At 62.0% G+C, this 16,523-nt stretch overlaps 1 long non-coding RNA gene across 1 annotated transcript in view; it reads left to right on the top strand.

Annotated features, from left to right (window-relative positions):
• The first annotated feature begins 269 nt into the window (after positions 1 to 269).
• The window catches only part of LOC139828242 (uncharacterized), a 61,799-nt gene continuing 45,545 nt past the window's right edge, over positions 270 to 16,523 (top strand). Inside the window, exons 1-2 of the long non-coding RNA XR_011739619.1 lie at positions 270 to 322; positions 1,266 to 1,325. This is a non-coding gene — a long non-coding RNA (uncharacterized lncRNA). The remainder of the gene's footprint in view (positions 323 to 1,265; positions 1,326 to 16,523) is intronic.

The raw sequence follows: 16,523 nt of genomic DNA, 5'->3' as shown, positions 1-16,523 counted from the left end.
CCTTTGGGTGCCTTCGGGTGCCTTCGGGTCCCCTCGGGTACGTTCGGGCCCCACTCGGGTCCCTTCGGGTGCGTTCGGGTCCCTTCGGGTGCGTTCGGGTCCCTTCGGGTGCGTTCGGGTCCCTTCGGGTCCCCTCGGGTCCCTTCGGCTCCCTTCGTGTATCTTCGGCTCCCTTCGTGTATCTTCGGCTCCTCTCGGAGCCGCCTCCGCGCACGCCACGCACAGTGGGCGTGGCCACGCACCCCCCCCGCTTCCCATTGGCCGCCGCCTGAGGAAGGGGGCGTGGCCTCGCTCGCAGCCACCGCCGCGGCGGGAAACGATCGTGAGGCGGGAAAAGGGGAAGAAAGGGGGCGGGGGGAGGAAGAGGAGGGGCCGGGGGGGGAGCGGAACACGGGTTTTGGGGTAAAAAGGGGGGGATTTGGGAGTTTGGCGCCTTTTGGGGCACTTTCGGGTGGGTTCGGGTCCCTTCGGGGAGACTTCGGGTCCCTTCGGGGAGACTTCGGGTCCCTTCGGGGAGACTTCGGGCCCCTTCGGGTGGGTTCGGGCCCCTTCGGGGAGACTTCGGGTCCCTTCGGGTGCGTTCGGGTCCCTTCGGGTGCGTTCGGCTCCACTCGGACCCCTTCGGGTGCGTTCGGGTCCCTTCGGGTGCGTTCGGCTCCCTTCGGGTGCGTTCGGGTCCCTTCGGGTGCGTTCGGGTCCCTTCGGGTGGGTTCGGGTCCCTTCGGGTGGGTTCGGGTCCCTTCGGGTTTGTTCGGCTCCACTCGGGCCCCTTCGGGTGGGTTCGGGTCCCTTCGGGTGCGTTCGGCTCCACTCGGACCCCTTCGGGAAGACTTCGGGTCCCTTCGGGTGCGTTCGGCCCCTTCGGGTGCGTTCGGGTGCGTTCGGCTCCACTCGGACCCCTTCGGGAAGACTTCGGGTCCCTTCGGGTGCGTTCGGCCCCGGCCGGGACTCGGGCGCCGCTCGGCTCCGCTCGGGCGCCGCTCGGCTCCGCTCGGGCGCCGTTCGGCTCCGCTCGGGCGCCGTTCGGTTCCGCTCGGGCCCATTCGGCTCCGCTCGGGCCCATTCGGCTGCGCTCGGCTCTTTCCGTCTCCGCTCGTTTTCCCGCGCTTTCCCTCAGAGCGCGAAGCGAAGCGCGGGGACCCCCGGGGCCGCTTTTTTCGCGCTTTTCCCGAGGTGACAACAGCGGGGGCTTTGGGGACACAGCTCGGGGAGCCTCAGCGGGAGGGTTTTGGGTTGAAAAAGCGCTATTTTGGGTCAATTTTGAGGTGGTTTGTGGCCCTCCCGGCGGGGCAAGATGGCGGCTGCGGACATCGAGGGGCTGCTGGGTGAGTAATGAGGGGGAATTAGGGGTGATTAGCGCGAATTAGGGGGTAATTAGGGGGCAGCGGGGATACGGGGGGGTGGGGGGGGTGTTAATTAGCGCTGCTGAGGGTGTTAATTGTTAATGAATGCAGAGGAGGAGCCGTTGCAGCAGCTGCACCCCGGGCTGGCCCCGCTGAGGGGGATTGGGGGGGTGGGAGCGGAGCTGGAGAGGGAGGTGAGACAGGTAAGGGGGCATTGGGGACAATGGGGACAGAGAGAGAGAGTGTGTGCGGATCAGCAGTGATCACCCCAAACCTGCCCCGCAGACACAGCACCCAAAATCCTGCACCCCAAAATACTCTTCCCAAACCTGCACCCCAGATCCTGACCCCAAGCCCTGCACCAAAACCCTGCCCCTCAATCCTGCATCCCCAAATCCTCCACCCCCGATCCTGTCTTCCCAAACCCTGCACCCCAGATCCTGCACCCCCAAATTCGGCCCTACCAAACTCTGCACCCCTAAACCCTACAACTGAAACCTTGCACCCCCTAATCCTGCCCTCCCTACCTTCCTGAACCCCGAAACCTGCACCCCAAACCCTGCATTCCCAAATCTTTCCGTCCTATATCCTCCACCCCTAAACCTGCCCCCAAACCCTGTACCCCAAAGAATTCCCTCCCAAACCCTGCACCTCCAAATCCTGCACCTCAAAGGCCTGGCAACCCAAGCCCTTCAACCCCATCCCTGCAACACCAAATCCTGTACCCCAAACCCAGCACCCCAGAATCCTGCACCCCAAATCCTGCCTACCAAACCTTTCACTGCAAACCCCTGCACCCCAAGATTGTGCTGCCCTAAACACTGAACCCCCAAATCCTGCAGCCCCGGATCCTTGCCTCCCAAGACTCTGCACCCCCAAATCCTGCACCCAAATCTCTCACCCCCACCACCCTGCACTCCCAACCCCTGCACCCCAAAACTCCACACCTCCAAATCCTGAACCCTGAAACCCCGCACCCCCAAATCCTGTGCCCCAGTCCTGTGCACCCCACACTCTGCAACCTTAAATTTCCCCCCAAGCCCCTGCACCCCAAACGCTGCACTCTTAGACCTGACTTCTAAACCCCAAGGGCCCATTGTGACATCCCAGAACCTCCTATTGTCCCCAGGGCCCATTGTGACATCCTGGGGACCCCCATTGTCCCCAGGGCCCATTGTGACATTCAGGGGACTCCTCTTTGTCCCCAGGGCCCATTGTGACATCCTGGGGACCGCCCCTTGTCCCCAGGGCCCATTGTGACGTCCCAGGACCCCCCATTGTCCCCAGGACCCATTGTGACATTCAGGGGACCCCCTTTGTCACTGGGGCCCATTGTGAAATCCCAGGACCCCACATTGTCCCCAGGGCCCATTGTGACATCCTGGGGACCCCCCCTTGTCCCCAGGGCCCATTGTGACGTCCCAGGACCCCCCATTGTCCCCAGGACCCATTGTGACATTCAGGGGACCCCCTTTGTCACTGGGGCCCATTGTGAAATCCCAGGACCCCACATTGTCCCCAGGGCCCATTGTGACATCCTGGGGACCCCCCCTTTGTCCCCAGTGCCCATTGTGACATCCTGCGGACCCCCCTTTGTCCCCAGGGCCCATTTTGACATTCAGGGGACCCACCATTGTCCTCAGGGCCCATTGTGCGGTCCCAGGACCCCCCATTGTCCCCAGGGCCCATTGTGACATCCTCGGCACCCCCTTGTCCCCAGGGTCCATTGTGACACTATGGGGACCCCCCCTTGTGCCCAGGGCCCATTGTGACACTGTGGGTACCACCCTTGTCTGCAGGGCTCATTGTGACATCCCAGGACCCCCCATTGTCCCCAGGGCCCATTGTGACATTCAGGGGACCCCCCTTGTCCCCAGGGCCCATTCTGATACCGTGGGGACCCCCTTTGTCCCCAGGGCCCATTGTGACATCCTGGGGACCCCCCTTGTCCTCAGGGTCCATTGTGACAGCCCAGGACCCCCCATTGTCCCCAGAGCCCATTGTGACATCCTCGGCACCCCCTTGTCCCCAGGGCCCATTGTGACATCCTGGGGACCCCCCCTTCTTCCCAGGGCCCATTGTGACGTCCCAGGACCCCCCATTGTCCCCAGGGCCCATTCTGACATCCTGGGGATCCCTCCTTGTCCCCAGGGCCCATTGTGACGTCCCAGGACCCCCCATTGTCCCCAGGACCTATTGTGACATTCAGGGGACCCCCTTTGTCACTGGGGCCCATTGTGACACCATGGAGACCCCCGCTTGTCCTCAGGGTCCATTGTGACATCCTGGGCACCCCCCATTTTCCCCAGGACCCATTGTGACATCCTGGCCACCCCCTTGCTCCCAGGGCCCGTTGTGGCACCATGGGGACACCCCCTTTGTCCCCAGGGCCCATTGTGACATCCCAGGACCCCCCTTTGACCCCAGGGCCCATTGTGGCACCATGGCAACCCCTTTTGTCCCCAGGGCCCATTGTGACATTCTTGGACCCCACTTTGTCCCCAGGGCCTATTGTGACACCATGGGGACCCCTCCTTGTCACTGGGGACCCATTGTGACACCATGGGGACCCCCCCTTGTCCTCAGGACTCATTCTCACATCCTGGACACCCCCAATTGTCCCCAGGGCCCATTGTAACATCCACTGCACCCCCTTGTCCCCAGGGCCCATTGTGACATTCAGGGGACCCCTCTTTGTCCCCAGGGCCCATTGTGACATCCTGGGGACCCCCCCTTGTCACTGGGGCCCATTGTGACGTCCCAGGATCCCTCCTTGTCCCCAGGGCCCATTGTGACGTCTTAGGACTCCCCATTGTCCCCAGGGCCCATTGCAACATTCAGGGCACCCCCTTGTCCCCAGGGCCCATTGTGACATTCCGGGGACGCCTCTTTGTCCCCAGGGCACATTGTGACATCCTGGGGACCCCCCCTTGTCACTGGGGCCCATTGTGACGTCCCAGGATCCCCCATTGTCCCCAGGGTCCATTGTGACATTCAGGGGACTCCTCTTTGTCCCCAGGGCCCATTGTGACATTCCGGGGACGCCTCTTTGTCCCCAGGGCCCATTGTGACATCCTGGGGATCCCTCCTTGTCCCCAGGGCCCATTGTGACGTCCCAGGACCCCCCATTTTCCCCAGGACCCATTGTGACATTCAGAGGGCCCCTTTGTCACTGGGGCCCATTGTGACATCCCAGGACCCCACATTGTCCCCAGGACCCATTGTGACACTATGGGGTCCCCCCCTTGTTCCCAGGGCCCATTGTGACACCGTGGGTACCACCCTTGTCCGCAGGGCTCATTGAGACATCCCAGGACCCCCCTTTGTCCCCAGGGCCCATTGTGACATCCAGGGGACCCCCTTTGTCCCCAGGGCCCATTGTGACATCGAAGGACCCCCCTGGTCCCCAGGGCCCATTATGACATCCTGGGGATACCCCCTTATTACTGGGGCCCATTGTGACGTCCCAGGACCCCCCATTGTCCCCAGGGCCCATTGTGACATCCTGGGGATCCCTGTTTGGCCCCAGGGCCCATTGTGACATCCCAGGACCCCCCCTTGTCCCCAGGGCCCATTGCGACATTCAGGGGACGCCTCTTTGTACCCAGGGCACATTGTGACATCCTGGGGACCCCCCCTTGTCCCCAGGGCCCATTGTGACATCCTGGGGATCCCTCCTTGTCCCCAGGGCCCATTGTGACGTCCCAGGACCCCCCATTGTCTTCAGGACCCATTGTGACATTCAGGGCACCCCCTTTGTCACTGGGGCCCATTGTGACATCCCAGGACCCCACATTGTCCTCAGGGCCCATTGTGACATCCTGGGGACCCCACTTGTCCCCAGGACCCATTGTGACACTATGGGCACCCCGCCTTGTTCCCAGGGCCCATTGTGACACCGTGGGTGCCACCCTTGTCCCCAGAGCCCATTGTGACATCCAGGGGACCCCCTTTGTCCCCAGGGCCCATTGTGACATCGCAGGACCCCCCCTGGTCCCCAGGGCCCATTGTGACATCCTGGGGACCCCTTTTGTCCCCACGGCCCATTGTGGCACCATGGGGACCCCCTTTGTCACTGGGGCCCATTGTGACATCCCAGGACCCCACTTTGTCCCCAGGGCTTATTGTGACACCATGGGGACCTCCCTTGTCCCCAGGGCCCATTGTGACATCCCATGACCCCCCTTTGTCCCCAGTGCTATTGTGAAATCCTGGGGACCCCCTTTGTGCCCAGGGCCCATTGTGGCACCATGGGGAACCCCTTTGTCACTGGGGGCCATTGTGACATCCCAGGATTCCACTTTGTCCCCAGGGCTCGTTCTGACACCTTGGGGACTCCCATTGTCCCCAGGGCCCATTGTGACATCCTGGGGATCCCCCTTTGTCCCCAGGGCCCATTGTGACACCATGGGGACGCCCCCTTTGTCCCCAGTACCCATTGTGACATCCTGCTACCCCCCTTTGTCCCCAGGGCCCATTTTGACATTCAGGGGACCCACCATTGTCCCCAGGGCCCATTGTGACATCCTGGGCAACCCCAATGTCCCCAGGGCCCAATGTGACATCTGGGGGACCACCTTGTCCCCAGGACCCATCGTGGCACCGTGGGTGCCCTCCTTGTCACTTGGGCCCATTGTGACACCATGGGGACTCCCCCTTTGTCCCCAGTGCCCATTGTGACATCCTGCGGACCCCCCCTTTGTCCCCAGGGCCCATTTTGACATTCAGGACACCCACCATTGTCCCCAGGGCCCATTGTGACCTTCAAGGGACCCCCATTGTTCCTAGGGCCCATTGTGACGTCCTGGGGACCCCCTCTGTTCCCAGGGCTCATTGTGACTTTCAGGGGACCTCCCCCTTGTCCCCAGGGCTGATTGTGACGTCCTAGGGCCCCTCTGTGTCCCCAGGGCCCATTGTGACACTTTAGAGACCCCTCTTTGTACCCAGGGCCCATTGTGACATCCTGGGGACCCCCCCTTGTCCCCAGGGCCCATTGTGACATCCTCGGCACCCCCTTGTCCCCAGGGCCCATTGTGACATTCAGGGGACCCCTCTTTGTCCCCAGGGCCCATTGTGACATCCTGGGGACCCCCTCTTGTCCCCAGGGCCCATTGTGACGTCCCAGGACCCCCCATTGTCCCCAGGGCCCATTGTGACATCCTGGGGATCCCTCCTTGTCCCCAGGGCCCATTGTGACGTCCCAGGACCCCAGATTGTCCCCAGGGCCCATTGTGACATCCTGGGGACCCCCTTTGTCACTGGGGCCCATTGTGACGTCCCAGGACACCACATTGTCCCCAGGGCCCATTGTGACAATCTGGGGACCCCCTTTGTCTCCAGGGCCCATTGTGACGTCCTAGTACCCCCCATTGTCCCCAGGGTTCATTCTTACATCCTGGGGACCCCCTTGTCCCCAGGACCCATCGTGACACCATGGGGACCCTCCTTGTCACTGGGGACCCATTCCGACACCCTGGGGAACCCCCTTGTCCTCAGGGCCCATTGTGACATCCTGGGCATCCCCCTTTTTCCCCCTGGACCATTGTAACACCGTGGGGACCCGCTTTGTCCCCAGGGCCCATTGTGACACTGTGGGACCCCCCCTTTGTTCCCAGGGCCTATTATTCCGTCCCGGGACCCCCATTGTCCCCAGGGCCCATTGTGACACTTGGGGACCCCCCTTGTCAGTGGGGACCCATTGTGACACCATGGGGACCACCCCTTGTCCTCAGGGCCTATTGTGAGCATCCTGGGGAACCTCCATTGTCCCCAGAGCCCACTGTGAGTCCTGGGGACCCCCTTGTCCCCAGGTCCCATTGTGACATCCTGGGGATCCCTCCTTGTCCCCAGGGCCCATTGTGACGTCCCAGGACCCCAGATTGTCCCCAGGGCCCATTGTGACATCCTGGGGACCCCCTTTGTCACTGGGGCCCATTGTGACGTCCCAGGACCCCCCATTGTCCCCAGGGCCCATTGTGGCATCCTGGGGACCTCCTTGTCCCCAGGACCCATCGTGGCACCGTGGGGACCTCCCTTGTCACTGGGGACCCTTTGTGACACCATGGGGACCTCCCATTGTTCTCAGGGCCCATTGAGACATCCTGGGGACCCCCTTTGTCACTGGGGACCCATTGTGACATCCCAGGAACCCCATTGTCCCAAGGGCCCATTGTGACATCCTGGGGACCCCTCTTTGTCTCCAGGACATATTGTGACACCGTGGGGACCACATTAGTCCCCAGGGCCCATTGTGACATCCTAGGAATCCCCTCTTGTCCCCAGGGCCCATTGTGACATCCCAGGACCCCCCTTTGTCCCCAGGGCTCATTGTGACATTCTAGGACCCCACTTTGTCCCCAGGGCCTATTGTGACACCATGGGGAACCCTCCTTGTCACTGGGGACCCATTGTGACACCATGGGGACCCCCCCTTTGTCCCCAGTGCCCATTGTGACATCCTGCCCACCCCCCTTTGTCCCCAGGGTCCATTGTGACATCCTGGGCAACCCCATTGTCCCCAGGGCCCATTGTGACATCTAGGGGGACGCCCTTGTCCCCAGGACCCATCGTGGCACCGTGGGGACCCCCATTGTCCCCAGGGCCCATTGTGACATCCCAGGAACCCCATTGTGCCAAGAGCAGATTGTAACATCCTGGGGACCCCCCTTTTTCTCCAGGACGCATTGTGACATAGTGGGGACCTCATTAGTCCCCAGGGCCCATTGTGGCACCATGGGGACCCCCCCATGTCCTCAGGGTCCATTGTGACATCCTGGGCACCCCCCATTGTCCCCAGGACCCATTGTGACATCCTGGCCACCCCCTTGCTCCCAGGGCCCATTTTAGCACCATGGGGACCGCCTTTGACCCCAGGGCCCCTTGTGGCACCATGGCAACCACTTTTGTTCCCAGGGCCCATTGTGACATTCAGGGGACCCCATTGTCCCAAGGGCCTATTGTGACACCATGGGGACCCCTCCTTGTCACTGGGGACCCATTGTGACACCATGGGGACCCCCCCATGTCCTCAGGACTCATTTTCACATCCTGGGCACCCCCCATTGTCCCCAGGGCCCATTGTGACATCCCAGAACCTCCTATTGTCCCCAAGGCCCATTGTGACATCCTGGGGACCCCCATAGTCCCCAGTGCCCATTGTGACATTCCAGGACCCCCCATTGTCCCCAGGGCCCATTGTGACATCCTCGGCACGCCCTTGTCCCCAGGGCCCATTGTGACATTCAGGGGACCCCTCTTTGTCCTCAGGGCCCATTGTGACATCCTGGGGACCCCCCCTTGTCACTGGGGCCCATTGTGACATCCTGGGGATCCCTCCTTGTCCCCAGGGCCCATTGTGACATCCTGGGGACACTCCTTGTCCCCAGAGCCCATTGTGACATCCAGGGGACCCCCTTTCTCCCCAGGGCCCATTGTGACATCGCAGGACCCCCCTGGTCCCCAGGGCCCATTGTGACATCCTGGGGATCCCCCTTTGTCCCCAGGGTCCATTGTGACATCCTGGGCAACCCCATTGTCCCCAGGGCCCATTGTGACATCTGGGGGACCCCCTTGTCCCCAGGACCCATCGTGGCACCGTGGGGACCCTCCTTGTCACTTGGGCCCATTGTGACACCATGGGGACCTCCCCTTTGTCCCCAGTGCCCATTGTGACATCCTGCGGACCCCCCCTTGTCCCCAGGGCCCATTGTGACATCCTCGGCACCCCCTTGTCCCCAGGGCCCATTGTGACATTCAGGGGACCCCTCTTTGTCGCCAGGGCCCATTGTGACATCCTGGGGACCCCCTCTTGTCCCCAGGGCCCATTGTGACGTCCCAGGACCCCCCATTGTCCCCAGGGCCCATTGTGACATCCTGGGGATCCCTCCTTGTCCCCAGGGCCCATTGTGACGTCCCAGGACCCCAGATTGTCCCCAGGGCCCATTGTGACATCCTGGGGACCCCCTTTGTCACTGGGGCCCATTGTGACGTCCCAGGACCCCACATTGTCCCCAGGGCCCATTGTGACAATCTGGGGACCCCCTTTGTCTCCAGGGCCCATTGTGACGTCCCAGGACCCCCCATTGTCCCCAGGGTTCATTCTTACATCCTGGGGACCCCCTTGTCCCCAGGACCCATCGTGACACCATGGGGACCCTCCTTGTCACTGGGGACCCATTCCGACACCCTGGGGAGCCCCCCTTGTCCTCAGGGCCCATTGTGACATCCTGGGCATCCCCCTTTTTCCCCCTGGACCATTGTAACACCGTGGGGACCCGCTTTGTCCCCAGGGCCCATTGTGACACTGTGGGACCCCCCCTTTGTTCCCAGGGCCTATTATTCCGTCCCGGGACCCCCATTGTCCCCAGGGCCCATTGTGACACTTGGGGACCCCCCTTGTCACTGGGGACCCATTGTGACACCATGGGGACCACCCCTTGTCCTCAGGGCCTATTGTGAGCATCCTGGGGAACCTCCATTGTCCCCAGAGCCCACTGTGAGTCCTGGGGACCCCCTTGTCCCCAGGTCCCATTGTGACATCCTGGGGATCCCTCCTTGTCCCCAGGGCCCATTGTGACGTCCCAGGACCCCAGATTGTCCCCAGGGCCCATTGTGACATCCTGGGGACCCCCTTTGTCACTGGGGCCCATTGTGACGTCCCAGGACCCCCCATTGTCCCCAGGGCCCATTGTGGCATCCTGGGGACCTCCTTGTCCCCAGGACCCATCGTGGCACCGTGGGGACCTCCCTTGTCACTGGGGACCCTTTGTGACACCATGGGGACCTCCCATTGTTCTCAGGGCCCATTGAGACATCCTGGGGACCCCCTTTGTCACTGGGGACCCATTGTGACATCCCAGGAACCCCATTGTCCCAAGGGCCCATTGTGACATCCTGGGGACCCCTCTTTGTCTCCAGGACATATTGTGACACCGTGGGGACCACATTAGTCCCCAGGGCCCATTGTGACATCCTAGGAATCCCCTCTTGTCCCCAGGGCCCATTGTGACATCCCAGGACCCCCCTTTGTCCCCAGGGCTCATTGTGACATTCTAGGACCCCACTTTGTCCCCAGGGCCTATTGTGACACCATGGGGAACCCTCCTTGTCACTGGGGACCCATTGTGACACCATGGGGACCCCCCCTTTGTCCCCAGTGCCCATTGTGACATCCTGCCCACCCCCCTTTGTCCCCAGGGTCCATTGTGACATCCTGGGCAACCCCATTGTCCCCAGGGCCCATTGTGACATCTAGGGGGACGCCCTTGTCCCCAGGACCCATCGTGGCACCGTGGGGACCCCCATTGTCCCCAGGGCCCATTGTGACATCCCAGGAACCCCATTGTGCCAAGAGCAGATTGTAACATCCTGGGGACCCATCTTTTTCTCCAGGACGCATTGTGACATAGTGGGGACCTCATTAGTCCCCAGGGCCCATTGTGGCACCATGGGGACCCCCCCATGTCCTCAGGGTCCATTGTGACATCCTGGGCACCCCCCATTGTCCCCAGGACCCATTGTGACATCCTGGCCACCCCCTTGCTCCCAGGGCCCACTTTAGCACCATGGGGACCGCCTTTGACCCCAGGGCCCCTTGTGGCACCATGGCAACCACTTTTGTTCCCAGGGCCCATTGTGACATTCAGGGGACCCCATTGTCCCAAGGGCCTATTGTGACACCATGGGGACCCCTCCTTGTCACTGGGGACCCATTGTGACACCATGGGGACCCCCCCATGTCCTCAGGACTCATTTTCACATCCTGGGCACCCCCCATTGTCCCCAGGGCCCATTGTGACATCCCAGAACCTCCTATTGTCCCCAAGGCCCATTGTGACATCCTGGGGACCCCCATAGTCCCCAGTGCCCATTGTGACATTCCAGGACCCCCCATTGTCCCCAGGGCCCATTGTGACATCCTCGGCACGCCCTTGTCCCCAGGGCCCATTGTGACATTCAGGGGACCCCTCTTTGTCCTCAGGGCCCATTGTGACATCCTGGGGACCCCCCCTTGTCACTGGGGCCCATTGTGACGTCCCAGGACCCCCCATTGTCCCCAGGGCCCATTGTGACATCCTGGGGATCCCTCCTTGTCCCCAGAGCCCATTGTGACATCCAGGGGACCCCCTTTCTCCCCAGGGCCCATTGTGACATCGCAGGACCCCCCTGGTCCCCAGGGCCCATTGTGACATCCTGGGGATCCCCCTTTGTCCCCAGGGTCCATTGTGACATCCTGGGCAACCCCATTGTCCCCAGGGCCCATTGTGACATCTGGGGGACCCCCTTGTCCCCAGGACCCATCGTGGCACCGTGGGGACCCTCCTTGTCACTTGGGCCCATTGTGACACCATGGGGACCTCCCCTTTGTCCCCAGTGCCCATTGTGACATCCTGCGGACCCCCCCTTGTCCCCAGGGCCCATTTTGACATTCAGGGGACCCACCATTGTTCCCAGGGCCCATTGTGACCTTCAAGGGACCCCCATTGTTCCCAGGGCCCATTGTGACGTCCTGGGGAGCCCCCTCTACTCCCAAGGCTCATTGTGACTTTCAGGGGATCCCCCCATGTACCCAGGGCTGATTGTGATGTTGTAGGGCCCCTCTGTGTCCCCAGGGCCCATTGTGACATCCTGGGGAACCCTCCTTGTCCCCAGGGCCCATTGTGACGTCCCAGGACCCCCCATTGTCCCCAGGGCCTATTGTGACATCCTCTGCACCCCCTTGTCCCCAGGGCCCATTGTGACATTCAGGGGACACCTCTTTGTCCCCAGGGCCCATTGTGACATCCTGGGGACCCCCTCTTGTCCCCAGGGCCCATTGTGACGTCCCAGGACCCCCCATTGTCCCCAGGGCCCATTGTGACATCCTGGGGATCCCTCCTTGTCCCCAGGGCCCATTGTGACGTCCCAAGACCCCCCCATTGTCCCCAGGGCCCATTGTGACATTCAGGGCACCCCCTTTGTCACTGGGGCCCATTGTGACATCCCAGGACCCCACATTGTCCCCAGGGCCCATTGTGACATCCTGGGGACCCCTCTTTGTCCTAAGGACCCATTGTGACGTCCCAGGACCCTGCATTGTCCCCAGAGCCCATTGTGACATCCTGGAGACCCCCTTTGTCCCCAGGACCCATTGTGACGTCCCAGGACCCCCCATTGTCCCCAGGGTCCATTGTTACATCCTGGGGACCCCCTTGTCCCCAGGACCCATCGTGACACCATGGGGACCCTCCTTGTCACTGGGGACCCATTGTGACACCATGGAGACCCCTCCTTGCCTCAGGGCCCATTGTGACATCCTGGGCATCCCCCTTTGTCACCCGGGACCATTGTAACACCGTGGGGACCCCCTTTGTCCCTAGGGCCTATTGTTACGTCCCAGGACCCCCCCTTGTTCCCAGGGCCCATTGTGACACCTTGGGGACCCCCTTGTCACTGGGGACCCATTGTGACACCATGGGGACCACCCCTTGTCCTCAGGGCCTATTGTGAACATCCTGGGGAACCTCCATTGTCCCCAGAGCCCATTGTGAGTTCCTGGGGACCCCCTTGTCCCCAGGTCCCATTGTGACGTCCCAGGACCCCCCATTGTCCCCAGGACCCATTGTGACATTCAGGGGACCCCCTTTGTCACTGGGGCCCATTGTGACATCCCAGGACCCCACATTGTCCCCAGGACACATTGTGACATGCTGGGGACGCTCTTTGTCCCCAGGGCCCATTGTGACATCCTGGGGACCCTCCTTGTCCCCAGAGCCCACTCTGACTTCCAGGGGACCCCCTTTGTCCCCATGGCCCATTGTGGCAACATAGGGACCCCCTTTGTCACTGGGGCCCATTGTGACATCCCAGGACACCCCCTTGTCCCCAGGCCCCATTGTGACATCCTGGGGACCCCCTTTGTCCCAGGACTCCATTGTGACATCCTGGGGACCCCCCCTTGTCCCCAGGGCCCATTGTGACGTCCCAGGACCCCCCATTGTCCCCCGGGGCCATTGTGACATCCTAGGGATCCCTCCTTGTCCCCAGGGCCCATTGTGACATTCAGGGGACCCCTCTTTGTCCCTAGGGCCCATTGTGACATCCTGGGGATCCCTCCTTGTCCCCAGGACCCATTTTGACGTCCCAGGATCCCCATTGTCCCCAGGACCTATTGTGACATTCAGGGGACCCCCTTTGTCACTGGGGCCCATTGTGACACCATGGAGACCCCCGCTTGTCCCCAGGGCCCATTGTGACATCCCAGGACCCCCCTTTGTCCCCAGGGCCCATTGTAGCACCATGGGGACCCCCTTTGACCCCAGGACCCATTGTGGCACCATGGCAACCCCTTTTGTCCCCAGGGCCCATTGTGACATTCTTGGACCCCACTTTGTCCCCAGGACCTATTGTGACACCATGGGGACCCCTCCTTGTCACTGGGGACCCATTGTGACACCATGGGGACCCCCCCTTGTCCTCAGGACTCATTCTCACATCCTGGACACCCCCCATTGTCCCCAGGGCCCATTGTGACATCCACTGCACCCCATTGTCCCCAGGGCCCATTGTGACATTCAGGGGACCCCTCTTTGTCCCCAGGGCCCATTGTGACATGCTGGGGACGCTCTTTGTCCCCAGGGCCCATTGTGACATCCTGGGGACCCTCCTTGTCCCCAGAGCCCATTGTGACATCCAGGGGACCCCCTTTGTCCCCAGGGCCCATTGTGGCACCATGAGGACCCTCTTTGTCACTGGGCCCCATTGTGACATCCCAGGACCCCCCTTTGTCCCCAGGGCCCATTGTGACATCCCAGGACCCCACTTTGTCCCCAGAGCTTATTGTGACACCATGGGGATCTCCCTTGTCCCCAGGGCCCATTGTGACATCCCATGACCCCCCTTTGTCCCCAGTGCTATTGTGAAATCCTGGGGACCCCTTATGTCCCCAGGGCCCATTATGACACCATGGGGAACCCCTTTGTCACTGGGGGCCATTGTGACATTCCAGGACTCCACTTTGTCCCCAGGGCTCGTTCTGACACCTTGGGGACTCCCATTGTCCCCAGGGCCCATTGTGACATTCCAGGACCCCCCATCGGCCCAAGGCCCATTGTGACATCCACTGCACCCCCTTGTCCCCAGGGCCCATTGTGACATTCCGGGGACGCCTCTTTGTCCCCAGGGCCCATTGTGACATCCTGGGGACCCCCACTTGTCACTGGGGCCCATTGTGACATCCCAGGACCCCCCATTGTCCCCAGGGCCCATTGTGACATTCAGGGCACCCCCTTGTCCCCAGGGCCCATTGTGACATTCCGGGGACGCCTCTTTGTACCCAGGGTACACTGTGACATCCTGGGGACCCCCCCTTGTCACTGGGGCCCATTGTGACGTCCCAGGACCCCCCATTGTCGCCAGGGCCCATTGTGACATCCTGGGGATCCCTTCTTGTCCCCAGGGCCCATTGTGACGTCCCAGGACCCCCCATTGTCCCCAGGACCCATTGTGACATTCAGGTGGCCCCTTTGTCACTGGGGCCCATTGTGACATCCCAGGACCCCACATTGTCCCCAGGACACATTGTCACATCCTGGGGACCCCACTTGTCCCCAGGACCCATTGTGACACTATGGGGACCCCCCCTTGTTCCCAGGGCCCATTGTGACGTCCCAGGACTCCCCACTGTCCTCAGGTCCTATTGTAACATTCAGGGGACCCCCTTTGTCACTGGGGCCCATTGTGACATCCCAGGACCCCACATTGTCCCCAGGGCCCATTGTGACATCCTGGGGACCCCATTTTCCCCAGGACCCATTGTGACACTATGGGTACCCCCCCTTGTCCCCAGGGCCAATTGTGACGTCCCAGGACCCCCCATTGTTCCCAGGGCCCATTGTGATGTCCTTGGGAGCCCCCTCTCTTCCCAGGGCTCATTGTGACTCTCAGGGGACCCCACCTTGTCCCCAGGACTGATTGTGACGTCCTAGGGCCCCTCTGTGTCCCCAGGGCCCATTGTGACGTCCCAGGACCCCCATTGTCCCCAGGGCCCATTGTGACATCCTCGGCACGCCCTTGTCCCCAGGGCCCATTGTGACATTCAGGGGACCCCTCTTTGTCCCCAGGGCCCATTGTGACATCCTGGGGACCCCCTCTTGTCCCCAGGGCCCATTGTGACGTCCCAGGACCCCCCATTGTCCCCAGGGCCCATTGTGACATCCTGGGGATCCCTCCTTGTCCCCAGGGCCCATTGTGACGTCCCAGGAACCCCCATTGTCCCCAGGACCCATTGTGACATTCAGGGGACCGCCTTTGTCACTGGGGCCCATTGTGACATCCCAGGACCCCACATTGTCCCCAGGGCCCATTGTGACATCCTGGGGACCCCCATGTCACTGGGGCCCATTGTGACGTCCCACGACCCCGCATTGTCCCCAGGGCCCATTGTGACACCTTGGGGACCCCCTTGTCACTGGAGACCCGTTGTGACATCATGGGGACCACCCCTTGTACTCAGGGCCTATTGTTACGTCCCAGGACCCCCCCTTGTCCCCAGGGCCCATTGTGACATTCAGGGGACCCCTCTTAGTCCCCAGGGCCCATTGTGACATCCTGGGGACCCCACTTGTCCCCAGGACCCATTGTGACACTATGGGGACCCCCCCTTGTGCCCAGTGCCCATTGTGACACCGTGGGTACCACCCTTGTCTACAGGGCTCATTGTTTCATCCCAGGACCCCCCATTGTCCCCAGGGCCCATTGTGACATTCAGGGGACCCCCCTTTGTCCCCAGGGCCCATTCTGATACCGTGGGGACCCCCTTTGTCCCCAGGGCCCATTGTGACATCCAGGGGACCCCCTTTGTCCCCAGGGCCCATTGTGGCACCATAGGGACCCCCTTTGTCACTGGGGCCCATTGTGACATCCCAGGACCCCCCCTGGTCCCCAGGCCCCATTGTGACATCCTGGGGACCCCTTTGTCCCAAGACTTCATTGTGACATCCTGGCCACCCCCTTGCTCCCAGGGCCCGTTGTGGCACCATGGGGACACCCCCTTTGTCCCCAGGACCCATTGTGACATCCCAGGTACCCCTTTGTCCCCAGGGCCATTGTAGCACCATGGGGACCCCCTTTGACCCCAGGGCCCATTGTGGCACCATGGCAACCCCTTTTGTCCCCAGGGCCCATTGTGACATTCTTGGACCC

This window comes from Patagioenas fasciata, chromosome 6 (genome assembly GCF_037038585.1).
Source record: "Patagioenas fasciata isolate bPatFas1 chromosome 6, bPatFas1.hap1, whole genome shotgun sequence".
NCBI classification, from domain to species: Eukaryota; Metazoa; Chordata; class Aves; order Columbiformes; family Columbidae; genus Patagioenas; species Patagioenas fasciata.
The sequence above is the reverse complement of the archived record's forward strand: the minus strand, read 5'-3'. Positions and strand labels throughout refer to the sequence as shown.